The 27,833-nt window shown below is 36.7% G+C and overlaps 1 long non-coding RNA gene across 2 annotated transcripts; it reads left to right on the top strand.

The window, feature by feature from the left end:
- The first annotated feature begins 152 nt into the window (after window positions 1-152).
- On the top strand, window positions 153-27,833 carry LOC130437612 (uncharacterized). 2 transcript variants are annotated; one of them, XR_008909207.1, is made up of 4 exons: window positions 153-422; window positions 1,373-1,526; window positions 22,256-22,453; window positions 27,160-27,833. It is a non-coding gene; the product is annotated as an uncharacterized LOC130437612 (long non-coding RNA). The 2 variants fall into 2 exon arrangements; XR_008909206.1 differs by lacking the exon at window positions 27,160-27,833 and adding an exon at window positions 26,703-26,811.

Raw genomic sequence — 27,833 nt, 5'->3', positions numbered from 1 at the left:
TGAGTATTATATGTGTACTTTACTTCAAAATTATCCGATCAGACTGACAGTTTACGCGGCCGGCGTGTTTTTTAAATTGTTTTTAACGGTTACGCCGCGCTTTTAAAAAGCCACCCGTTCACGTTTTTTTCCCGCTCAGCGCTCGTGCTACGCGTTTTCCCGACGATCAGCGCCGGCTTCGACAGGGCCCCCAGAGTTGAAAAAATGCTCAACTTTGGGCAGAACACTGCGCCTGGAGCAGGCGTTTTCAGCCGAGCTCCTGACGTTTTCAGCCGCGTAAATGTGCCTCGGTGGACACAGCCCCTAAGCGTCCTGAAACATTCATAATGTTCGTTACACTCATCCTCAAAGCCAAGGGGCGATGTCGGGTTGTGATCAACAGTAGAAGAAGCCACACCTCACCTCACCTCACCGCCATTTTGGTATGTACAAACAATCCGTTGAATTTGGAAACATTAACGTTAAATAACGAATATATCGTTTGATATTTAAAATCCTTCTGGACATCATTAAAATTAAAGTCATTTATGCAAAGTCCGTAGTTTTCCGTGTTTTTGAAACAAACGTGAGTTATATTCGGTCCTTATTAAAGCATGATCTACAGTTGTTTTTGTTCGTAACTTACATTAACTTCATACAACATTGATTTCGGTAGCGGCATGTATTATAGGGTATTTATTTTATGATAATATGATTATATTGACATTTACATACAAACAACACTTATTTCTTTCAAACTGCCATGCGTGTAAAAGACCTGTGCCCGGTTGCATAAAGCGCCTTAAGTTTTTCCCTTAATGTGACACTTAAGGGGTGATTTCTCTTTACCAAAGACAACAGGAGAATAATTTAATAAAACTTAAAGTATATTTAAGGGGAAAATTACACTTTAGGTGCTTTATGCAACCGGGCCCTGTATGCTAGATTTTTAACGGTCAAGAGTATGAAGTTGATGATGGCCAATAAAACATTGTGAAACAAACATTTCCTGACTGCTGACTACTTGAAGACTAAAAGACGTCTAGATTTATGTCCAAGCATTTACTGTACACTGTCCAAAGAAGCAGACAAACCTTGAACATCAATATAGTGCAAATAATAATGTGACTTGATATTTATTGTATATTCAAATCATTTTCTGTCTGCTTATAATCCCAACTATATATATTTATGTTTAATTTTGCATACAACAAATCAATATTGATATCAAATCAATACAACAATACATAAAGTATATGCAAATACGTTATGGCCAGAGTAGGTTATTTTTTATGAATCCCTCCTAAAATGAATGACATGTGAATAGCCATATGTGTTTGAATGAGATGGACCTGGCTGTGCTTGTCTCACACATGATGATTTGTTCCAACAGGCTTTCCACAACCAGATCAAAACAGCTGTCAGTCTGATTCCTGTTTGGTGTATGATTATCAAAGCTGGATTCCCCTGCAGTGCTTCAAAGCTTTAACCGTCTTAAGACACACATGACGGCTTTACATCTACAAGCTTCAGTCAAGGGAAGTGAGGTAAGGTTTTCCCTTATAGGAAGATCTGTCTCACCCAACATGCAGGCATTCCTGTTTTGCGATTTTGCTAAATTCACGTCATGTACTTTTCCTATTTGTGGTACAATGAGAACCTAGAAATCAGGCAAATTAGGAACTTTTGCTTTTACAGCGTGACCTTGTAAAGAGCTCTTAATGTGCTTTTGCAGAAGTGGGTCATCTTGCTCGTTCTTTGACTTGTGTAAGGTTTCTGTGACACTGAATAAAATGTCTTCATGTGAGAATGAAGACTTTGTGGGTAAATTTTCCTTTGGTGCCTGAAATTGATTTCCTGGGGCACTATCTATGTGAGAAAACAAATTCTAGCAAGGTATTATGAATTTATTGAAATGTGAAGGGAATGTAATATTTTCCAGTTCCATTTCCCCTCAAATAGTGCCAGGCAAGCAGAATAAAATCAAAACATTTCAGAAGCGCAGTATTATGAGTATTTCTACATCCTGTAAAATCTGAAAAATCCATCTTCACGGTTCATCACAGTAAGATTTTTTATTTTTATATAATGTTTTGTATGTAAATAGTTTCTTAACTATTTAAATTGCTTTGAATATCCTTAACCCATAAGAAGTGTACAACATTTTGCCGTATTTTGATTGTTTTTAATCAACATCATAAGAAAAGCACCCTTTGTTGCATCAAACTAGGATTTACTATAGTAAATTGTATAAAATAATAAGATTTTTTTAGGAGGCAAAGCAAAACAGCGCAAAAGTACACAGCAAAATAGGCAGTGTTGAAAGAGGTCACATGAACTCTCACAGTGTATACATAATGTATTATATAATTACTTTGAGTATTAATTAGACATTTTTTTAATACTGATGATTTTGCTATCTACACACAGAGCAAGCACACTAAGCAGTGTTTAGGGGCAATGTTTGACCAGTGCTTGTGCAGCTGGTGTAAGAAAGCAGGGGTGAGACTGGTCAGGATAAAGGCTAGATTGATGAGGCTGCCACAGTTTGTCAGCACTGACAAATTGACATCCCAGGCATGAAGCAAGTGAGACATTAGAGAACAGTGATTCACCAAGGCCCTGTCCATACATGGCCATCATGACTCGGAACCTCCAAGAAGGGCACCAATAGTCTCTTTCAATGAATCATAGAACATTTATTTAGGGTTTTTTTGGACAGGCGATTCATCTTAATATGGAAAAAAAAATTGACAATGAGAAAAACATACTAATATAAATAAGAGGAAATATGTGTATTTTACCTTGATATTGTCTTCATACTGTTTATTCCTTAGATGTTTATTTTAATACTGTGTTATGTATCATTGATGTTATATCATGTAAATCAATCATTATTCCGTTTATCATTTGAAGTCAAGCAAACAAAAAGCAGTGCAGCATGTAAGATTGGAATGTATTCCAATTCTTCTTTTCACCCGAATGTAGCTTCATCCAACTTGATGAAGCTTCACTGCCATGGTAAGCTCTCGGTCTGCGTATCAGCTCCTTCACAAGAAATATCGGTTCACCTTAGCATTAGGAAAGAGAGAATACTGAAGATTTCTCATTTTATATTGTCTTTACACTAGTAGAAATTGTACGAATTGTTGCGTTCTCTTGATAGAGGAATTGGATTCCCTCTTCTCTCTCTTTCACTTATTTGGTGCCAAAACCCAGGCATCTTTATTTTCCTCCTCTAGTAGTCAAAGCCAGACTCTCAGGCAGCTCTGCACCTATCCTTTGTGGTAGAAAGCAATTCTTGAATACACTGACAAGTGCAGTGAAACAATTATCTTCAAGATGGCATATAAAGTGTCATAAGAGATGTGGTTACTTTAGCAAATGTAAGACTATGTTGAAAACAATTGGAAACTCTGTCTTCTCTTTCCTGTGTGTTTAGTGCTATTTGTGTGGCGTACAGAGTTTCTGCATATGTGGAAGATTATGATGCTGCTTTAGAAGGCAACTACCTATGTAGGCAATGAGGCAGCTCATCAGGCTTTGAAACAAAGATAATAAATTCTTTCACTGATTGACAGGGTGTGAGAATGAAAGTGAGAGTAAGTGTCTGTGAGTGTGTAAAGAGAGGCATTGAGGCCGCAGGAGTAGATTATTACGGGACTTGCCATGTGATATAGTGGCTTTCGGGTACGATTTACTCATTAGTTCTCCATATTTTTAACTTCAAGGCCCCCCAGTTGTACGCAACAAGATCGATAGATATCTTTATTTTTGTTGTTTTAGCTTATATTTAGTGCTTGTTTAAGACATAATGAACCCATAGCGGGCTCCACCCCTGGTTTAGAAATGCTGAATTTACAGATATAATATGTACTTAAAAATGTAAAAATAAAATTGAATACGCACTTTTGTGTAATTAAGCAGAATTTTGGATATTTTGCAGCCAGATGTCTGGTATGGTAGTCTTGCTTGTTTTTTACCACCAACGTATCATCCAGAGCTGCGTCACAGCATGACACAAAAATGTAATGGTCCAAGACAAGACTACTCCATCTCCTTAAATCGGCAGGAAAAATAATAAGCCTACCAGCTGAGAGAGGCTCCAGCAGTGAGAACATTAAAAGCCTGAGCCAGCTGGTTTAGAAAACCTTTACAAACCCTGACAAGCCTCACTCTCTGTAGTTATGATGTTTTATTTGCTGCCCAGTTTGTGTTTCTGTTGTCTTTTTATTAAAGGATGCTAAAATGTAAAAACAAAAATCTAAAGGGTAAAGCAGATGAATGGCAATTTTCTTAAAGGGACAGTTCACCCAAAAATTAAATTATTTTATCATTTATTTACCCTCTTGTCATTTCAAACCTGTATGACTTTCTTTCTTTAACAGAACACAAAATAACGCAATTTGGTAAAAGAAAGTTGGTAACTGAACAGCGTCGGCACCTATTTATTTCTATTGAATGGACACCAAACCAATGCAAGTGAATGGGTAACAGTTAAAAACATTCTTCAAAATATCTTCTTTTGTGTTCTCTGTTCTGCGAAAGAATCAAAGTAATACAGGTTTGAAATGAAACAAGGGTGAGTAGAATTTTCATGTTTGGTGAACCATGAGTTAAAGAAATTGTACAGAGAAAAACTGGATTGTTGAGAGATTGTTAAGCCCTCACCAACATCATCATTATTATCGCCAACCAGTGAACTTGGCTGACTTGCTGCCATGAACTCAAGCTAACCTCACAGCAACCTTTCCTTCTGAAATACCTGAGTTGAGTGTTTGCAGTCATATGCAGTGCATTGCTTCAGACGGTGTAGACTGAGAAACTCTGTCATGTCACTCCAGATCACTCTTGTCAGGTGTGTTGACATCATTTTTCCCCAGCGGTAGGGCTTATGTAAATTGGATTCAGATACCAAAAACTAGTCACAATTGTTCCAGAAAAAAAGCCTATTTACATATTTTCTGAAAGATTTGTTTTTCGACAACAATCAGACTACTGATCTAGCATTTAACCCTCTGGAGTATCCGTTTGCCAGCCAGAATAGTTTTGCTTTGTCCTGCTCCTTTATTTTTAGGCCCTAACTTGCTGTGAGGAGGCATTGAAGTGTGAAGGAGAGAGTGGAAACAACACGACTAGAGAAAATGAGAGTATTTGTTATGATAATCACATAAGCATGATGGATCATGTTCCATTGCTTTCGGCTGGGAGGCGAGAGCAGGGGCCTGGTCTCATCATCTGCCTGGGGCGCTGCATCTGTGAACCACTGCTGTGTGTTCCAGGGACTGCCTTGCGTGGGTCAGCTTTTCTGTTAAAACCAAAGCCAAATCTAAAAGCCTTAGCTCACCATATATGTGTCAGTATGGGAATAATGCTGGGACTCTTGTTAATATCGTATGTTCAATATTGAGTGATATATTTATAAAGTACAATCGCAATAGATTAGAAATGTATGTTGTTTATTAAAAATACAGGATAAGAGATACATTTTCTAGTCATCAGTCAGCCTCAAGTGGTCAGTGAAGCTAAGCCGGAACATAACCTTGATGGGAGACCTCCTGGGAGAGATTGCTGGTAGAAGTGTTAGTGAGGCTGCACAGTGTCTTAATACCCTATCATATGATAGAGATAGATGTTAAATTGAGGTCGTGACTCTGGAGATATTAAGCTGAAAGTACTGACTCTTTTTGACCACTAAAAATAACAAGATGTCTTTTTTAAAGAGCAACGATTTCTCAATTGAACTCGATCATGCTAATATACTCTAATTCCTGCAACATTTTTAAGGAACTATTTAATATCTTATTTGCATTACAAGGCTTAACGTAAAGTTTTTCACCCTTATGTTTGTGCATCTAACTTTGTCTCTGTTTTTATGCCACAACACAGATTGAGTACATTTTCATTGGGCCGAAACAATCGTAAATTGCGAGTAATTTGCGCGTAAAATAGACCTTCTCCTAAACATTTCTCCAGATTCTCAAATACTTTTAAAACGTCAGATTTGGTAGTTAATTGTGTGTATATTAATTAGTGTTAACAAATGCGAAAAATTTTTTCAGGTTAATGCGTTCAAATATTTGACGCAATATTTGATAAGTTAATTTGGTCATCCTTTGTCTAGCTTTGCATTATAAAATCACGCTCTTATTCATGTTAAGGCCTTTATAACATTTTAGCACAATTTGAAACAGTTTTGTGCTTTGATGCTTTCAGGATAGATAGACAGGTTCTGGGACGCATGACAATGCGACAGTGGTCCCGTCCCGTCTGGTGTATACTGTCACAAGCTAAAGGCTGCGTTAGTCAATCTCGGTCAGACAGGTCATTAGTATTAAGTTCTCTTTCGTGCTTGAATGAACAAAACCAAAAGATTATGTCAGAAAGCCTTTTTTGTCTGTATTTAATTTAGAACTAAAGACTGTAAAGTGTTGAGAACTTGATTCAATTTCTGTATATTTCCTACCTGTTAGACATGATAGCTCTCAATTATACTGTACTTCAATGTTGAATGGCTATAATTAAAGTTAAAATAAAGAAAAAATCATCAGTTTAATGGAGACATAGGTTGCAGTTAAGGATGCAGTGTTTACCGAGGTTCACTATTAACCTCACTTAAAAGCTTCACAGTTAATTAATTGTAAAGGCTCTGTTACACTGCATGTTTCAGGTGCACGGAACGGAAAGGTTGCAACTTTCACAAAATGAAAATAAATTTACACCAGCGGTGCACCAGCATAAACAGTCGTGCTTATCAGAGACACGGAGGCCACGACACACATTAGATTAACTATGGCAGAGAGACCAAAAAGCAAATCTTACATTTACATTTACAATCAAGGCTGTAGAGGTGACAGTTGGGCTTCGATAGCAACGTTAACAAACAAAGCAGCATGTAAGTTAACTGAGTAGCAAACCGGACAAGAAGTGTCACGTACAGGATGCGCATGCTCAAATTCAAAGTCTACTCCTGACGCAAGTTGAACCAATTTAACATATTTTATGTTATTATTTAGCGAACAGGCTCTTTATCAAATTATATATATATATCATGTTAAAGAAATCTGGTGTTTCTTCATTTATTTGGAGAAATTGGTGAAACAATTTGTATGTAAAAGTACATTCAATATTGTGCGTGTTACACACGATTAATCACAGAATAATTTTTTTATTAAAAATTATTTATTCTTCGGACGCCTTGGTAGCTGTGATTTGGAATATCTGCAACATGAACTTGTTAATAGTATCTTATTTTAAAAATGCAGGGAACCATGATTTATTAATTTCTCCATTGTTGTGTTGTACACAGTACAGTAATGGTTGGCCAATGTAATGTTTCTCCGTCTTTTCTCCACTGTGATTGGACGGCTGTGTAAAAAAGTACAGTTTCAAGTTCTGCGTTTTACCTAAAGTTAAAAAGTAAGAATATATCGTCTTTCTCATTTTTTCTCGTAGTCTTTCTTTTCCTTTCACAGAGTTATTTTCCTATAGGACTTACAATGTCAAAACAAACTGACCTTTGACGTCCCACAGTAATCTTTGTCTCCTCTTTCATTTCCAAAATGATGGAAGAAAATGAAAGATTGAAAAGAACTGGAAAGTTTAAAAGTATATATTAGAGTTATAGACAACTTTTAAATGACCATTTGTTATCGGGCTCCTGCATTTACTTTCAGCAATACCAGATGTAGAATTGTTTAGAAAATAAAGCGTAATGTATCCATGGGACATAATTATTTATCTGTTTATATTTAATTTTCTTTTCACATCATATATCTCAAATAAATTAAATATGACTTTTTTATAATGAAAAGGACTGGAAGAAAATTGAAACCTAGAACATACAAGTGTCCGTGGTTTAAGACCTTGTTATTAGAAGCATAATTAGACAAATAGTTTAGACAGTTTGCTTCTTAAAAATGATTGGTTAGTCACTGATATTTATTAAACAAGTAATATACAGAGCTTTTTTTTAATTGGGGCAGCCTCTTAATTAAGGCAGAACTAATGGAAGTAATCACTCTGTTATTATCCTAATGAGCAAGACCCATGAAATCCGGTCAGCTAATTGACTTGTCTGAAATGTTCTCGCAAATTAAAATTGTTTAAAGGATGTTTGCTGTGTATTAAAGTTGGTTCTGAAACCTTTGAATAGCCCACAGCACGACATCAGTAACGAAGAACGGAAGCGCCAATGAAATGACGTACAAGCTGTGGACTACATGACAACGTGAATCATAGTGCTGTGTTGTGAAAATGGTGACCTTTTTAACCAAGTCAGTGACCCAATCAACACCAGGTCTGACTATGATGCCAACAAAACAATAAGCAATAATATTGTGGCGTAAAAGAAGTAAACCTGACCTTGAAACTACTAAACAATATCTGCAGAATTACTTGGAAATTGTTATTAATAAATGATTATATTTTTCATTAATGCTAATTATAATAAAACTAATTACTTAATAGTAGACGGAAAAAAATCATGCATCTGAAGCTTAAGAAAAAATGTATCTGCTGTACTTACCCACATAAACTCTTTAGAGGATTTAATTTGGAAGCAAAAATACACTAACAAAGAGGTCAGTTTGACAATTTATTAGAAGAACAGCATGAATAATGTTTTGAAAAATGTTGCACAGGACAAATCTAGGCATGTGTCATCTGGTCTGAGATAAATGCTCGAAGCACTGCGAGTAATTAGAAATACCAACAGAAACTAAATTATTTACATAAGGTTTGCCAGGTGTATTGATTTGGGATAAAAGCGTGTGAAGGGGAAAAGACAGTTTGCTCATTAAAATGCTTCACATTGCCATAATTCCCTTAATTTATGAAGAGATGCAAACATGCACAGGTGTTGATCTCCAAAGAGATCTGGTCTTCATTCCAGCATTAGCAGAGGTCTCTGATTGGAGCTTGATGGCATAATTACAGTATGTCCTCCGCCATCCCTATTAAACACGAGACATATTAAAAGTATACAGTGAGTTAAGCCAAAATCGGTAACGGGTAGAAAAACCTATTAACATACTTTTGATCTTGCCAGGTTTGAAATGCATAAATATTCAATAGGGAATAGTACAGAGCGTAATAAAACACAATCAAAATAGTGTTAAAACAGTTGTAGCACCAAATACAATGTTTGTGCTACAACTGTATTATATTAATATTATATATATTAATATTATATTAATATTAGATATATCAACAACTGTAATACATTAATATATGAATGTTTCTATGCGTTATCTTAAAGTATAGCTTGATGTAAGATTGCCTATTCCATAACAAATAAAGAAGTGTGTCGTCATATGGATTTAAAGCTTAAATGGTCTCTCTCCGTTTATGTGTGTATAATACTGTAAATGCGTCCATGTTTGGGAGGGGTGCGAATTTCGAACAATCTTCGAATAGTTCTCATCGATCTTCAAATGTTATTTTTGCATTAAATGCAAATGCATCATGTCATGCTTCAGTGATTGTGTTTATTGTAAATAAAAATGGAAATAAATAAAACACCTCAGCACGAGTCAGGGTCCGGTGGTTTGATAAACTGGTTGGTCGGCTGTGTAGCTTTAAGTTCAAGATGCTCTGCTTTCTTATCCAGTACACACAAGCACAACATCTGTGATTAAACGGAAAAGGCCGAAATCCTGAGAAGAGTTGTTATTTTAGCGGCACTGGTATTGTGGGCTCTCCGTCTAAATTATGGTCTGGTACCGAACAGAAGCAGCTCAGCCGGCGGTGCTGCTGCAAACAGCCCCAGAACACGAACGAGGCCGACCCCATAAACACAATCGCCTACCGGGACCGTTTGCGGCTGCGTCAACGGTAGAGGTCCACCCGCTTGTGATTCCCATACTGCTCTCTTCTCTCTTATGTCTGCTCCAGTCGTGAGCTGCAGGATAATGATGCGCCTCAACAGTCATATTTGTACTCTGTCGTGGCCCTCAACGCTTGTGAAATTTGTTTATGGATGATCAATTTGATCAAGAAATTATCCAGAGAGAGGTTTTAAATAGCAAAATTAAGTTTCTTTTACATGCACAAGCTGTTTATTTCCTTTTTACATGCATGACAGTGCAACACTGTTGCTGTTTAGTTACACCGGCAAATCCATCACGGCGGACAAATTTAATTGCATATGATGGTTTAAATACAGGTTACATTTTTAATCCACGATTGATTGATCTCGGTTTAAAATGAAGTGTTGCAGCGTAATTTTAATTCAAATAAAACTTGTATCAACAAACCCTAAATTAGCTCTAAACTCCGTTTACTTTAATCCTTGTTATTGCAAGCCATCCTGAGTCATTTGGAAGACACTTGTATCCAAAGTTACTTGCAAAGTAGGGGGGGAGGAAATAGAAGCATTTTGTGCAAAAAGAACAACAATGCATGGGTGCAGTAAAACTGGTTTCAGTTAGCCTACCACAGTATTTCCTTTAGTGCTAAGAATTAAGGAATGTAGGAAAGTAGAAAAGAAGTAGAAAACACTCATAATGGGTCAGATGTTGACGAAAGAGATGTGTTTTTAGCCAATTTTTAACTATAGTATCCGCTGATCTTTTGACAAGAGTGAGATCGTTCCAGAATTGTGGAAGAAATCTGAAGAATGCTTCTGGGTTTATTCCCTCATACACGCAGAACCGCCAGAAGACATTTAAATAACAGGATTCTGCATCCGCATCTAGTTATATGGACTCAGTGCGGTGCACAATTGATTAATGTCACACAAACAAGCACAAAGACAAACGCACTTCACGCAAACTCGCAGCTCTGTCTAATGCACCTATTCTTATTATTTTTAGCACAGACTTATTTTTTGTTGCACTGTTTTTTTTCTGAGTTAAAATTCTCTCTCACTCTCATTCTCTCTCACCCATACAAAACATTCACTTGTCCCGGACAAGCATTAATGTCGAGCCATGCTAATGTGATGTTTTGGTGGCATTTGGTTTGTCTGCCCCACATACATCCAACTCAATCTGAATCTAACAGGTAAATATTTCATGAAGGGTGGTGTAGGATCTCTCCTGCCTTGGTAGGGCTAATGGAATAGGGTGCATGCGTTTCTTCTGACATGAATCTAATTACATCAGGGGAATTCTGGACCTTAACACACCATCAGCGCTGAAATTGTACATGTAACACATGTGCAGTTTTTGCCCTTTTTTAATGAGATGCAGAGGGATGCCGAAAAGATTATATTTTTTAATTAAGTGAAATGTATTATTATAATGCCTTTTCAGGACTCGCATATAACTAAGTTGTTCAAACATACTTGACTTTAGAGAACTCTTAAAAACAGAACGCATGCTTACGGAGTGATTCATAGCAGCAAGAGATCAGAAGCTCCACAAAAAGGAAAGATGAATGATGGTTATTACCTATGTATTTACAGTATTACCAAACTATTTAGGATTAGACATTTAACATGGCATAAGCGATAAGAAATGGTAAGGAAAATGAGTTATGAAACTGGTTGTTTTTGGAATAATCATTCTCCCTTTTTCTTTCAAAACCTATCACTGGAATAATCTAAGAGAGATGGTTTTAATTTCGTTATGCCCCAGAGCTACGACCCAAAATTAATTGTCCTTTTACATCGGAGAGAGCGTTCTCCTGAGACAGCCTCAAGAACCGAGGACAAATGAGATCATAATGAAAACTTAGAGAAGGTATTCCCACTGTACGCTCCACAGTAGCTCTGAATTATACAGAATTAACAGTGCATGTACATTATGTACCCAGTAAGAACACTTGATGCGCTTCTTTCTCTTTTCATGGGTCGAATGATGAGACAGGATACCTTTTTTCCTAGGCCGTAGACACATCACAACACCATGGTTTGCTATTCGGCTAATAGTAATAGACAGTGTTGGCGATAATAGGCATTCTGAGGTTATTTGGTTGGATAAAAGCTGCAGGAATGCGTTAATAATATTTCTGGTTCAAGAGCAGGTTAATTTCATCAACCCGATTTTGGCCTCAGAGCTGAAAGATAGACGTAGACTGAGAAGTAACAGATAAAATCCATCAAAGTCCTTGGCTAAAGCAGTTTATAAAGTTAAACCTTTAAGACGAATGAAAAGTAAAGCTTATTTGATTGATTTTCTCTCCCTTCAAACCTCTTCTTGATTTCAAGAGAGATTAAATTGAGAGTCCAGCTGCTGGGTTATTCACATAGGGATTCACATTCCTCTGTTTCCCTGCGTCATTGACATTATTTAGCGCACTGAGGTAATTAACTAATGATTACTAGTAGTTTTTGCCAAATCTGTGGGTCATGAGTTCAGTCAATGAGATGGCGTCTCTGATAGTGCTTCAGAGCTTTTGTCTAGATTAAGTCAAACAGAGTTGTAATAAGTGCACATTTGCACTTTCTGTGTACCTGATCTAATACTTAAAATCATATTTTTACAACCAGTTCATTTACAAGTTACCTCATCTGGTAATATTAAGGTTATCTAGAAAATAGGGCTATATATAGTGTCATTGCTTGAAATTGTAAGAGCGGAAGGCAAAATGTATGATGAAATGATCAGACATGTCTTTTAAATATTGAATGCAAACTCATGAAGGTGCATCTGAAAAATTACACACATTAACTTTATCATTATTCACAATTTTACTGTTATAATGTATAGGCTAATACATAATCGTAGTTAATACCGTAGAGTTCTCACTAAAACAAAGTGAAAGAGTACAGAAAAGCTTGGTTTTACAAACCCTCTATGTAGGACATTTTATGACAGAGTGAATTTGTTATTTTCAAAAGGTTTACAAATGCGCTTGTGAATGCAAAATCCCATTATTCACCTGTATTTCAAGTGCCAAGCAAAAGAACTCTCATGTCACATCATATATCCTGCAAATCACAGTTTGCGCACAAAACCACTGACAAACTGTTGTGTTGTGTAGTATCTGAGCTCAGTGGATTCGAGGTCTGTTCTCGCTGAATTTGAAGATGGAGCCCTTTCGTGTGCAGCTTCATACAGCGGAATATATGGTCACTGAGTATATCTGGCCACTATCTTCTCATCTCCGTGGCTGTAATGTTCCCATCAGTCCCGTAATGGATCACCTCCAGACTTCATCTGATTGAGAGGTGGTGAGACTCCAGGCTGGTTTAGTCTGACCATTGCTCTTCTTCAGGAAGATACCTTAGGGGCTTAATGCACTATCGATTTGTTTAGCTAATATATTTTTTCTCTCTCTACAATGGAAAGTTCATATTCTTTCAGGCTTTGATATGTCATTCAGGGTAGTGTTGATGAAAGGACAAACATTTCTTTGGAGTGTAAAAATAAACAGCATTACAGCATTATGTGGAGGCACACATTATGTATTGATGCATACATTGATCCATACGTATCAAGTTTGCTTTTGAAAATTGCTGGGTTTTGGAATTAACAGCTTGCTTTCTTTTGAAAATGGTTCTGTGTTTTCTCTTTCCTGGGATGACCTGTTGGAAAATGGAAACCGCTTTGAAAAAGTAATCAAATCTCAGGGGCAGTAGATCCATTGAGTTTTCCCTTAAGAGCTTGGCTCACTTTGTTCTCGTTTAAAAAAATGTAGAAATAAAAAGATACTTTGAGATAACGACACTTTTTCCGTACAGACCTTCTGTTTTTTTTCTAATGTCAAAATGTTCTGACATCCACGGAGATGGAAAAGGTCAAACAAATGTTAACAGGAAATCAAATTTTAACTGAACCGCTAAATGTAAATGGAAAGCATCCTTTAGACGGGCTGTTCCGGAGCGTTCTGCACGGTAATAAAATGTCATTACTGAAACAAAGCCTCATTAGCATTGTTAATCAGCATTTTCAGCTGTAGTACAACAATTAATGGAACTGGAAGGCTATGGCACATCTTCACCATGAAGAATTCATTATTAGCAATCAGATTTAGACCAGGGAAAGCGGTTGGAAACGTGCTGTGAAGGAGAGCCTTTAATGAGGTGACGGAGCAATGTGAGGAGCTTCCTTGCAGAAGATCTAAAATAAACTTCACCGGTTATAAATATAAGGAAATAGAGTTTGTAGGCTACGGAATTTCAAAAGAGCGAGTCGGAGATGAAGACCGAGTTATTTTGATACAATCTTGATGATGACATCATGAGGAAACCATTTTGGGTAATCTTAACAGTATTGTAGATGCATTTAATTTACATCTAATCAGAATAAATAACATTTATGGTTAAACAGACATCATCTTTACACAGTTTTATTTTTCACACTTCTTTGACTTACTTGTTTTGAAACCTGCATTGGCACCTGAGGACGCCTTGACATTTGCGTAATTCTTGGGATAAATTGGTGAAGTTTCAGAGTGCAGAGGCAGTGTGCTGGAGCAGATAGAGGTTAAGTGTTTTGCTCAAAGCGCAGTGGCTGTGGTCAGGGGAAGCGGCCCTTAAGGAATTTGCACTGGTAAATCGAATGTTCTTGTTCATTGAACCGCCTGACCCTAACTACCACTATTTGGCTTACAAAGGGGCAACAGAAACATTACAAATGAAGACACATTTCAGTAACCAAAAAGCTAATGGTCTAACCTCCAGCTCTTATGTGGTATGAGCAAAATGAAAGCTTTGCTGCTATGAGAGGCTAAACTTAACTTCATACCATGATCACAGACTATGTGGCGTTTTATGTTATATAGAAGATCTTTCCATGCCTTGCATGCTAATGTGTGTATACGTTTTTAGGTAATGTATCACAATAACATGTCTTTAGTTTTTTTTTGCTCTTGATCTGTTAGTAAATGTCGAAATTAACATTTAAGGGATAGTTACCAAAGAATAAATTTCTCTCATTGTTTACTCACTGCCATGTCATTTCAAACCTGAATGATTTCTTTCTTCTGCAGAACACAAAAAAAGATCTTAAGAATGATGGCGGGCAAACAACATTGACATTGTATGGACATAAACCACTGAGACATTTCTCAAAATATCGTCTTATGTGTTCCAATGAAAAAAGAGTCATACCCTGTACTTGAACGACATAAAGGAGAAAATTATTAATCATTGTTAGTTTAAGTTAGCTTATAAATTTACTCACCCTGATGTCATTCCAAACATGTATGACATTCCTTCTTATGCAGAACACACAAGAAGATATTTTGATGAACGTTGGTAACCAAACAACATTGGATCGAAATTTATGGACACTAAACCACTAAACCACTGAGACATTTCTCAAAATGTCGTCTTTTGTGTTCCACAGAAGAATCATATGTAGGTTGTGAATGACATGAGGGTAAATAAAGATGACAGAATGTTTATGTTTGTGTAAACTATCCCTTTGAGCGCTTTAATACTAAATATGCTTTTCAACTTTCCAGTGATATACGCTTAAGGTAAATGGAACAAGTGTCTCAGAATAAAACTCAGGAAGTCATGTCAGGTTTTATAACCATCATCTTAGATGTTACATTTTAATATCCTGGTGCTGGAATTAAGGGGTAATAAGAATGAGAGGAAGAGTTCTGCCACCCCAGATTAGACCGGGAGTGACTGGTGCGGAACTATGGTCTTGTGTGAATTAGCTCAAGGAGAAGTAGAGTCTGGCCCCCTAACCTTCATTAGCCACTGTCAGTTGACTGTGTCAAATTGGACAAAGCTTGTCGCCAGATAGCGAACGAGCTCCTGCAGGGAAAGGGACGAAGACAAATTGCCGCCACAAAGAGATAAGGCCGTTATTAGAATCCTTCCTATCTCCAGCAAATGATCAGAGAGAACCCCATTAAAAAGCAGCCTGAAGAGTACATGACATGTCCGCTCCTTACAATGCTGTCATAATGGAGAGTATCCGCTTCTCTCTGGGTGGACCGCGGTTTGGCTCCGGATGTGATGACCATTACGGCCCCACAATGCACCGGGTGTGTTGTGGAAGTTACACAGCTACAGCGTAATCACATTTAACACTGTTGGGTGAAACACTGATGTTTTGTCGGTAGAATGAAAATGATACTTGTGTTCAATGACAGTGATAGATATGGGAATAGGGGAGAAGGAATAGAAGGTCACCTATGGCTCTTGAAAATGACACCGTGCTTATTTAGATGAGAGTCAGAGTGACATTTCATGGTCACAGATGGACGGTTTCCAAGAGAGAAGGCGTGCTTGGACAGAGAATGAACATATGGCGGGGAAACTGTTTAGGGAAACGGTCCAAGATTTTGGATATGGAGAAAGAGTTTGCAGACCTCACACCACAGCTGGCTTTATATTACTACACTGACATTTATGGTCCAGTTGACAGAATTGGACTGAATTCTTACTGACTTCCTACCGTAGACTTTGTTATATTCCGTGATCCAGACAATCAAATCTGGCAGTTTGCACCACGGCGTTCTATCAGTCAATAGTTTTGCTGCAATTTGCTTGTGCGGGTGAGATTGTTTGTTGGATACATGTGTTTATGAGGCTAGAAATAAGCCAGATGGTGTCGCAGACCCACAGATCTGATGTAAAGCACTGGTGTTTAGAAAGCTGAGGCTAATGATATTGAAAGAAACTGGTTGAAGAATGTGAGGACATTTTTGCAGTCCAGCTTTCCTTTATATTTGTTTTCACCCCATCATGTACAATAAAGGATCAAATAGTTCATTTAGAGATAAGTGACAGCTTCCTCTTTCCCTCCCCTGGGATGGACAGATGTTTTCAGTGGACCTATTCAGCAGAAGCAAACACACACACACACACAGGGAAAAGCCAAGTTTTAGTCAAACAATTTTCAGGACTTCTGGCAAATAAAGCAGTTTTATGCTTCTCCATTCTTTTCCTTTATTGTAAGTGCACTGAATAGTCGGAAGGAAAAATCTCAAATTGATTTTCATGCTCAGCTGCGCAGGCAAACAGCATCTTTTTTTGAGGTGCATTATCATAATAGTCCATAATAGTGAGAGGTAATTACCACTCGGAAAAACATATAGATCTGTTCTGTGATTCATAGTCTCATTTACACTCACTGTCAGCTATTCTTTAGGACAAAGCAATAACACGCTTTATGGCTCATATTTTAGGCAGTGTTAGATCATATTTACATTTCTGTGTTGATGTAACTTCCAAACCACAACAAGAAGAGATAATACTTTACATTTTATGCTACAAAAGATGGGGCTTCAAAAGGATCTTCGATGCCATAGAAGAACCATCTATTTCTTATTTTTCATAATTCAGATGTTGAAGGTTCTTTATGGAACCAAAAGTTATTCTATTGACATCGAAGAACCTTTTGAAGTAGCTTTCTTTTTAGAGTGAACCTTTTAAGCATATTTAACTTTAAGAGTGTACGATAACTTACAATATCAAATCATTAGCAAATTATCAAGTATCTTATTCAATTTAATTGTGTAAAATAGTTGTAAATACTAGAGATGCAGCGGTATATCGGCCAATAATCTGTATCATAAAGCAATTTTCCACACTATCGGCCGATAGTCTAAAAACAGCCAGTAGTTAGGGCCAATAAATTCTGTCAATTAAAAGTGGACAAGGCAATGAATCGTGCTCTGTATTTAGAAAATGTAAAGAAACATCATTAGTTCAATATTAATAGTCATTATATGAATTAATAACACTCAGAAAGTTAAGAAATATTAATAATCTTCAGAATCAGTGTGGGCAGATATCACTCTGAAGAGTCAGCTAAAGGTATCGGAGGAGAAACAGAATATCTGGCCATCTCTAGTAAATATCCATTTGTATATACTGTACTTGTGTATGTATATTTAAACATTTTAAGCATTTAAAAAATACATTGGTTTGAAACAAATAGGCTCATATGTAAATAGGCTCCTTGCAGGGTCTTGGTGTGTAGTGCTCATTTCAAAGTTCTGTCCAATCTAAAATAATGTTATGGTTAATTATTTTCTTCAATATGTTTCCAAGAAAACTCTGTCTAATGACATACTGCAGAACCAACAAATCAGCTTGTGGCTTCTGGGTGAGACGAAGCAACTGCAGAAATCCAATGTTCTTTTTGTCATTCAGAGTTGTAGAACTAAAACAAAAAAATGCATAAAACAACTTTATTCAACATGGTCTAAGGCCAAATATGCTATATTCTTATTGAAAAGCAAAGGTGTACCTTTGCAAAATTCTTATTCTGGGGATTTTAAAAAGTATTTGAACACGGATTCCAAAACCTTACCAAACTCACACGCACACACTGTGCTTAGAGCTAATGTAAGGGAGTGAGAAACATGAAGGAGAGAAATGGGGGAGGTATAGTGAAAGACGATTAGGGTTCCCAGCAATCGTCATGCTGCAGAGGATGATTGATGTGATTAATAAAGTTGTCATGATCATTGCTCCTGATGCCGATCTGAGAGGCAGTGACGCAGTGACTGTTGTCTCACACTGGCACTCTGGAGTTTACCCAGCGTACCTGCTGTATATCAACATCCCTTTAAGGCAGGGCACTTCAATTACTCTCTTTCGGGGACTATTTAATGGAGGGGGTGCAACATGTTTCAGAGTAATTATTACATGTTGACACTTTCATTGTAAGTAACTTGTAAACATGAAATGCAAAACTGATACGTTTCATTAGACAAACAGACTTTTGTTTAGTCACATTGTGCCATGGCGTGCCATATTACAACAAATGGCTTGATTCTCCGCAACTCACTGTCTGATAAAAGTAAAATTTTGTCCCTAAGTGTAAATATTAGGGATGCACCGATACCATTTTTTTAAAGACCAAGTACGAGTACCGATATTTTTTTCTTGTCCTCGCCGATTCCAATGCCTGTACCTTTTCAAAACACAGTGAGAACGAGATTTTTCAACTCGCGTGATTCGCGTCATTCGCGGAAGCAGAAGCCGCCTCATCATCTCATAACCAGGGCTTCATTCGCGCGATTCGCGCAGCAAGTAGGTCTATTGGCTCTTTTCATTAACATATAAATCACTCGCGCTTGACACGCCATTCGCGTTTGGTCTGAACACAACATAACGTTACTGTGAAATTACCGCATCAAACGTGACGTGCTAACATGGATGCAGCTATGAAGCCGCCGGGTTTGCTTCAGGGAACATTAATTTTTAAGAAGCTTCCCAATAGAAACATCGACAAGACTAAGGTTGTTTGCACCTTGTGCAATGCGGAATTGGTTTAAAAAAAAACACTTTCTCTCAACAGGTAGTGGTCTAGCTTTAGTTAGACACTGCATTCATTTATTTATTTATTTATTTAGAAATTAGATGTTATTTACTAGAATGAATTTACTCGTTGTATAAATACCATGCACTGTGCTGTGTTTTAACTTTTCTTTTTTCCTGTTTGCCCCTGTAAAGCTGCTTTGAAACAATACACATTGTGAAAAGCGCTATATAAATAAACTTGAATTGAATTGAATTGAATAGTTGAAACCAGTAACTTTTTATTGAGATCTAATGTATTATGGCTCCTGTATGACATATCGCTTGTTGCTCCCTCACTCTTTGTAAGTCGCTTTGGATAAAAGCGTCTGCTAAATGACTAAATGTAAATGTACTGTAGGAGCTCTTCCAGTCTCAAGTACCACCTAAACGCAAATCATCCCTTAGCTAATGCGGAAGTAAACACAAGTTCATTTTATTGAGCATAATTTAATTTTCATTACCAATTATCATAGTAGAACAGCTTTCTCAAGCAGTTTGTGATGCATTTTGGAAACAGGAGATGAGCCCCTGGTCTAATGCGCCACCTGGGTTGAGAAACCCATTCTCAAAGACTTACTTTTAGTCATTATTTGGGTAGCACACATATTCTGAATGCCTTCGGCAGAATTCAAATGAGCCATTTTAATCTAGATTAATCTAGATTAATTTTGGAATTAATCTAGATTAAAAAAATTAATCTATACCCACCACTAGAAAAAATAAATAATTTTATATGCTTTTCACAAACTTTCAAAGCATTTTGTGTAAGTTATGTCACATGACGTATCGATCTTTAGTATCGGTGCATTTTTCCAAGTACATATGCTTAGGATCGGTACCGATAACGATACTGGTACCTGTGCATCCTTAGTTAATATTATACAGTAGGTGCATGGAGCAGAAAGTTACTGCTTTCTTTCTTTTGAAATAAGAGTTTCAGACAAATGGAACATGTGACATGAGGCTCTGAACATTGAAAAACAAATAGGAGGTCGTACTTCATTGAGCAGCCTAATGGGTATGTGAATTGAAAGCTGCGGTCCATTTTGTTTTCTTGACATTTAAAGACAAAACAGCTGGCAAACACTTTTTAGGCTATGAAAGATTATAATGGCAATTTATACTAAAACCGCACACCTAGGAAAAAATTTTTTGTTTTAAAAATCAATTGTAATCTCAGAAGTCGAGGACTCTTTTTTTCGTAGGTTTTCCAATATGATGGCTGATTATGTGTTCTGAATTGGCCAGTGTCTCGGATGAGCTTTTGTGCTGAATGTGTTGAAGTAATCAGTTGTACTGTTTTATGCGGTCTGGCCAAGCACAGCATCCAGGAAGGCTTGATCAATGGTGATATGCGGTGTAATTAATCCTGAGTTCGCCTTCAGGTCAGCAGCTACCTGCAGGCAATTGAATAGAGTGGCTAAATATGCAATTAGAGTCTTTTGTAATTGCATATGACCTCAGCTGTCAGTTCCGTTTTGGGCATGTCTAGTTTCGGAGCACTTGAAAGGGAATTACCAAATGGACAACAGTCAAGCAGGTTCTCAGATTTGTTATGTCAAACTTCTAATTGTGTTAGAGGAGACTGGGGGCTAGCTGTCACATGACAGTGTTGTCAAAAGTGCTAATTTTATGATTTTGAGCAGAAGTCTACTTTGTTGGTTTTTATCTAGGGATTTGAAACCGTTACACAAATTTACTAGTCAATTTTATTCTCCAAACCTAATTTTAATGCTATAATGGAAAAATAATAGAAGTGGTTTTGGGCTGGGCGATTTATTAAAAAAAATATTGATAATCGAGTTTAAAATCATTGCGATACCCAATAATATCGGGTGTGTTTGACTTCAATCGATCAATCTGCTGATATGGACCGGGATGGAATTTGTTCTGGAACCCATTGATTTAAAGGTCGAATGTATGAATTTTATCAGCATCTAGTGGTGAGGTTGAGAATTGCAACCAGCAGCTCACTCCATCCCTCCCTTTTGAAGCACTTCGGTGGCTGCACAGCACTAAGATGTCATCATGTTTTCACTTGTTTGTCGAAGGAGATGAAATAATTACGAAACATGCTCTTTCGAGCAATTTTTACGTTTAGGGATACTATAGCAACAAAATGGTGAAATACATCTCGCAGAAATAACTAATTTCAAGGTATGAAAAACACATAACGCTTCATCATGTAAGGTCTTTATAAACCTCTTAAGACATAATTATGTATATTGTATTGCATTTCTGTCAATTGATCCTCCAAAAAATTACACACAACACCTTTAAAGGCTAAACCGTCAATAAAAAACTTTATCCGATTTTAATTATATCGGTATCGGTTTGAAATATATTAAGAACTTCTGGTGATGCTGGCACATCTTTTCATGGAAAATTGAGACCTAATTCTTCTTTGCCAACCGAGATGTTCTGCTCCATTACAAAAGAGTACAATTAAAGTCTTGAAATATGCTGTTTAGCTACAAATTCAGTCATTATGCTTAGAAAATGTGCACAACTAAGCTGTTCAAAGATAAAAATGTTGTTTGCTAACAGCATGTTGTCACAGCCTGAGGGAAACCTTATCCAGCCACTTCATATCCATGCAGAAATGAATAATAACAAACAAATAGTAACAAATGTGTGAATTGAAGAATGATGATAAATGCATGAGGCTATCCGATTTATTGTGTACTGATTAATTTGTCACCAAATAAAGCATGCATTCTATTAAAGGGATAAAAAGTTATTAAAGTGAAGTCATTATTTATTCACCCTCATGTCGAAGGAAAACAATGTTTTTTTGTCCATACAATGCAAGTCAATTGAGTCCAATATTGTTTGGTTATTAGCGTTCTTCAAAATATGTTCTTATGTGTTCTGAATCAAAAAAGAGAGTCATAGGTTTGAAATGGTGGTTAGATTTGATAAAACTTCATAGTCTTTGTGTAAAGCACTGTTTTTCCTCTTTTCTCTATCTTCTTTTCTCCTCCTTTGGTTGGATGATTCTTTGGACTTAAAATAACTGCCCTCATTATCCTAATGTAATGTGTAAGAACACCATGTATCACATAACTAATGTGATTAGTGTATTTATCTCAAACCTCTTTTGTTTCTGCACAGATACACACAGGACATCTGACGGCACATCTGCCCCTCAGCGCAGCTGTTTCAGAGATTTTGTTCGGTAAAACCTTTTCTGAGGTTTGCTGTGCCATCCCCTGGAGGCCAAGTGTTACCCAGGAGACTCGGTTGGATGGGAACAGTGACAGAACAGATTTATGGGGGCAGAACACAGCATCATGGGCCACTGACTGAGTGGTAAGCGAGAAAACTGAATAAATTGCTTTAAAAACCGGTAACCTTCCACATCATACCACATTATTATGGCCTTCACATAGGCCGGCTAAATCTCCAAGGAAAATTTAAAATCATTTTGCTTTTGTAGGTTAGAAATTAACAAATAAAATCATTTCATTGACAAAATTGTTGGTGTTCAAAAGCAATCATTATTAGATAAGATTGATCCAAAGTCTCTTCTTGTATAATTGTCTAATGCTCCTGTACTCAAAACTCTCTCTCTCTCCCGTGGCGAGGTTTAGGATAGTTAAGATGATGTGGGTCTCTGCTAATCACAACATGTTTAGACCATGGAAACCCCCCCATACTGCCTGTCAGCTTAGTGTCTGTTGCCGACTGCAGCTTTCTCTCTCTCACTCACCCACCATCCCAATCTAGTGCAAATCCCTCTCTCCCGACTGACTCAAAGCTTCAAATTCGTAGCTCTGTGTAGATTAAAAATTGTACCCAGTGGAACATAAAAATGCAATTTATGCATGCGCACACATTCAAACACCCGAATAAGCTTGCTTTCAAACAAACAAGGTCTGTATTTCTTGATAAAATTTGGAGCAGTCGAGTTCTATCTGGACATTTCTCAGGCTTCAGATGGAAGTGTACTGAAAAAGTGGAATGAACTAATAAATATGCATATAAATAATGATGAATAATAATAATGATACAGTATTATTGAAACTCCTGTACAAGGGTAATCTCTGTTTGCCAAAATATTGGCAATGAAGGTGCACTCAGTAATATTTTTTTTATGTTTTTTTTTTTTATGCTGGCCAATATGGCAGTCACATTGGACCTATTTCCAGTGCTTAAAGTTTTCCGGCACCGTGCCGGATGTTCGGCTTGTGGCGTTTAACTGCTTAAAAAAATATTTACTTTAAAAAAATGATTACATTTAAAATGTTTATTGATATCAGTTCGACTTCTAGTTTGCCTACCAATTGGTATGAGAGGAACACGGCTGTCACTCTCTACCAAACAAACATTAATAGCCAATAAGAATTACAATGGGCCAGGTTTTGATTGCCAGAGTGTAGACGTCATGGTGGAGAATATGTTAGCCAGCGAACAGTCGGCAGGATGGAGAGTAAGTTTATAAAGCCTGAAGCGGGTGGCAACATTTTAGTCCATCATGACAAATATGACATACATAATTGGAGAATGTGACATAAAGATAGATAACTTTGTGTTGTTTCGGCAAATCCTCTAATCAGACATCCGCTTCTGCGCGTCACACACATGCGCTAACTGCAATTGAGGTATCAAGGATCGATTTTTAAAGCGTCTTAATCACTTTCAAACTTTTTCATAACTTATTGCACCCATCTCACATTGTTAAGTCATAAACATGGTCATTTTGTCTGAAGCCTCCTGCTAATCTATGTGGTTGATATGACTCAAACAAATGAACAGAGAAGCACTCACTGCGTAAGTGACTCAGTAACCATTGTAGCTTTAATAGGAATTTATGTGGTTTTCGTTTCACACTCTGTAGTGCAATTTTTGCCAGTGGGAATTTAAAAATGGAAGATAAATCTGCCCCCACTAATTATTATTAAAAAAACAAGCTCAAAAAGGGGGATCACTTTTGTTTTTTTGAGGGCTCATTTATGCTAAACTGCTTTGACCAACTGTGATCTCATTACTATGTGTTGTGGATGTCACTTGTGCCATATCATCACCATTAATACCTATGAAACTAATGATTAATTTACTGCTAGAGCACAAAATAGTTTATTAGAATACAAAATTAATCATAGATCTGGTCAATTTATTTTGTTCTCAAAATGCCACCCTCGATAGGCCCAACATTTTTATTTGAATTTGGTTGAATTTGGTATTAAGCTATGTTTTTAGATACTCTAATTGCATAAAACTATGGTTTTGTGGGTTATAATTATGCCCCCATTTCTTTTGAGTCATTCTGTGGTCCAAAAACACATGGCATACCATCAAAGTTTATGAAACGTCTGTCTGAGACGCTCAAAAACGGCATGTTACTAGTTAGTTTCAAGGGAAATAATGTTCTTTTATGTTTGACAAATAACCTGCGTAAGTGTCTATTCTCGCAACCCGGTAAAAAGAAAGCTCAGACTCAGGATTTTATTCTTTAACCCCTGTATTTAGCCACCCTGGGGAAGTTCAGTGCTGATTTGACATGTTTCTCTTTAAAAACCTATTTATACTTCGAACGGTCATGTCTTTGAGCAACATACAGTGGTGTTCTCTTACTGACTGAATCAAGTGAGTCAATGATTCAGATGCAGTTTGAATGAATCAGTGGAATGAATGGCTCATTCATTAAAAAAGACCTGGCCACACCTACAGGTCGGTTTTACTGTCATATTTCAATTCTGTTTAAAATCATGTTTTTATGAATGCGCCTATTTAATGTCTCTGCCTCTACTGATTTATTTTTTATCCCTAGTGAAAAGTATTAAAATGTCTTACCCAGGTGATGTAAAACGCTGCAATTTGATATAGTGCAAATAACAATAACAGACTTTGAAGCGACATGATTGCATAAGAACTGTGGGAAAATATGCTTAGGTTTTTTATTTTACATACATCTTATATTAAAAATTGTATATTTCATTATCACCTTATTTACTCATCTCGAGCATGATGCCATATGACGTATATCTTTGACATACACTTTCTGTGCCAAAAAATGTAAGATGTTTTCAGCGGACTTTCAGTTTTTTTCTGAAAATCGCCAGTCAAAATCTGCCAGCAACAGCGCTTTTTTCAGCTTGGACGAGCACTCCGCTGACAAAATACCTTGTGCTTGAAATAACCCGTGTGCAGCAAATTTTTAAGATTGCGCAACAATACTGACGAGTCATAGCAATAGTGGAGGCGACAAAGCTGCTGTGAATTCGTTTGCCCGGAAGCTTTCATAAATGGCACAGATTTAAAGAAATTTACTTATTCACAACATTTCATTATGTAAGTTTTAATTGACATTTCAAATGATAAGGATTTAGTTTATAAACACTAATTAGCCAGTCCTTGAACTCATTCCGCGGAGCATTGGACGGAACATGGACGGAACGCCACTGATATATATATATATATATATATATATATACATACATGCATACATACATGCATACATACATGCATACATACATACACACACACACACACACGCACACACACACAAACACACATTTATATATACTGTACATGTATGTGTGTGCATTTATTAACACTATATATATTATAAACATATAAATATACACAACACACACACATATTTATTGGAATCGATTAATCTTCTCTGCTTTGGATTAAAGCATTTGCTTAATGACTAAGTGATAGCTTTTTTAAAACATTCAAAAGGAAGAAAACATAATCTTTATCTTCTTGATCATGTTACTATGCCAATTTAAAAGCATTAGTTTAGAACATTGACAATACTGCTGCTGCAACAATCCAACTTCCAATGGCAACAGTAACCATAGCAACTGAGATTCAATGCGGACAGTCAGATCCAAGATGTATAAAATATCAAAACAGTGCATTATATTTCTTCAAAGCTCTGCACAGTGCATTCCTGACTTACTTTTGTATAAGGCATGGATACAGGAACACAGCACTCATATTTGTCGGCTAAAGACGCTTTTGATCAAGAGCGTATCAGTAATACCTTAGAGAGCACGTCATGCCAATAACACAATAGTATAATGAAACAGGCCACAGGGTCAGATTTCCAAGGAACAGAAAAAGGAAATCACTCACTGCCATCAATGATTAGATAAATGTGCATGTGACAACCCAGAATTCACTTACCAATGCATTTATTCATCAATGAGAGGCTTAAAAACAGAAGGGTTCTGATGAAATAAAACCTTGTGCAATGAAGACAGATGCATAGGGTAGGACAAGGATTTCTGCTTCCTTTTATTATTGACATAGGAATTTTCCATATTAATTCTGTCTCCTTGATACGAAGACATTCTCATTCTGCTGGAGGTGAATATAAATTGGGTTTAAGCAGATATGCAAAACAATATTTCTTTCTGTCTATATGGTCAAATTATTCATTGTTGGATAAAAACTTAAATGGTTAGATACTTTTACACTGCTGGACAATGTGTCCCATTGAGAAAGTAAAGAGCATTGTCAGAGCCTATTTACAGAAAATATGCACCACGAACGTTGCAGGAAATCCATAAATATTCAAACAATCATTTTTGTTTTGTTTTTTTAGGGGGCTTAATCCACCTACGCCGTGAAGAGGGAGAGAGTGATAACAAACGAAAAGATAACTGTGTTTGTTGCAAAAATCTGCCATTGGTGTCTTTTGCTGTACTAGTATTTCCTGTTCGTATAAGTTTTTATAGAACACACAGTAATCAGAAATGCTGCATAAATAATAATTCTTACTGGATCTGTCAAGCTGATTTAGTTTAGTAGGTCAGTTTGTACTTTAATGATATTTACACATTCCAGTACTGGATTTATTACCTTTTTTGTGTATATTTTATTTAAAATGAACTGTCTATGTTCAGTTTTCATCCAGTGTTTCAGATTTTAATAACTTTTTACAAGTGTAATTCTAAATTTGATGTAGTACTGATTCTGTTGTTTATTTCTAGTAAGACAAGTGTGTTTCACAGATTCTTTTTATATTGAGCTTATATGATCATCTGTGTACTTTTAATCAGGGCATGAAGACCAGCAGAACTGAAGTTGCGAATGTTGGTTCGTCCTCTCTGTGGGTCAACAAAAGAGAAGGCAGCCAGCACCAGCAGACCTGAACTTCTGCAAACCTGCAGATAATGACAGGTTTATTCACATGCCAGAAGACAAAGTGAGAAAGAGTACAGGTGTGATGGTTGGGTTGATGAGAAAGGTTGAGGAAAGAACAGAAAATAGAAAGGCAGGTGAGAAAGTCAAGCAAATGTTACTCCTCCCCACATAATGAAGAATTCTGCATGAACGTCCAGACCATATCCATGCTATAGAATTTGAAATCTCTTAAAGGTCCGGTGTTTTTTGGGGGATCTATTGACAGTAAAGCAATATTGATAATTATGTTTTCAGACATATATGGCATGAAATTCCACATAACATTAATGTTTTTAAATATACTTTTAAACAACAGATTTATTTAACAACAACTTTTATGAATGAAAGGAAACATTCTGATATTGGTACTGCAACTGATCCATTAAATTGATCATTCTGTCTTTACTTTAACATTAATTAATACCTGTTCAATATTGACGTACAGTATTATTGAGAGCTATCATGTCTAACAGGTAGGAAATATACAGAAAGTTCTCTGAATCTGTACAGTCTTTAATGCTAAATTCTAAATTAAATACAGAATTAAAGC

This window comes from Triplophysa dalaica, chromosome 16 (assembly GCF_015846415.1).
Source record: "Triplophysa dalaica isolate WHDGS20190420 chromosome 16, ASM1584641v1, whole genome shotgun sequence".
Lineage (NCBI taxonomy): Eukaryota > Metazoa > Chordata > Actinopteri > Cypriniformes > Nemacheilidae > Triplophysa > Triplophysa dalaica.
This window is presented reverse-complemented; position numbering and strand designations above follow the sequence as displayed.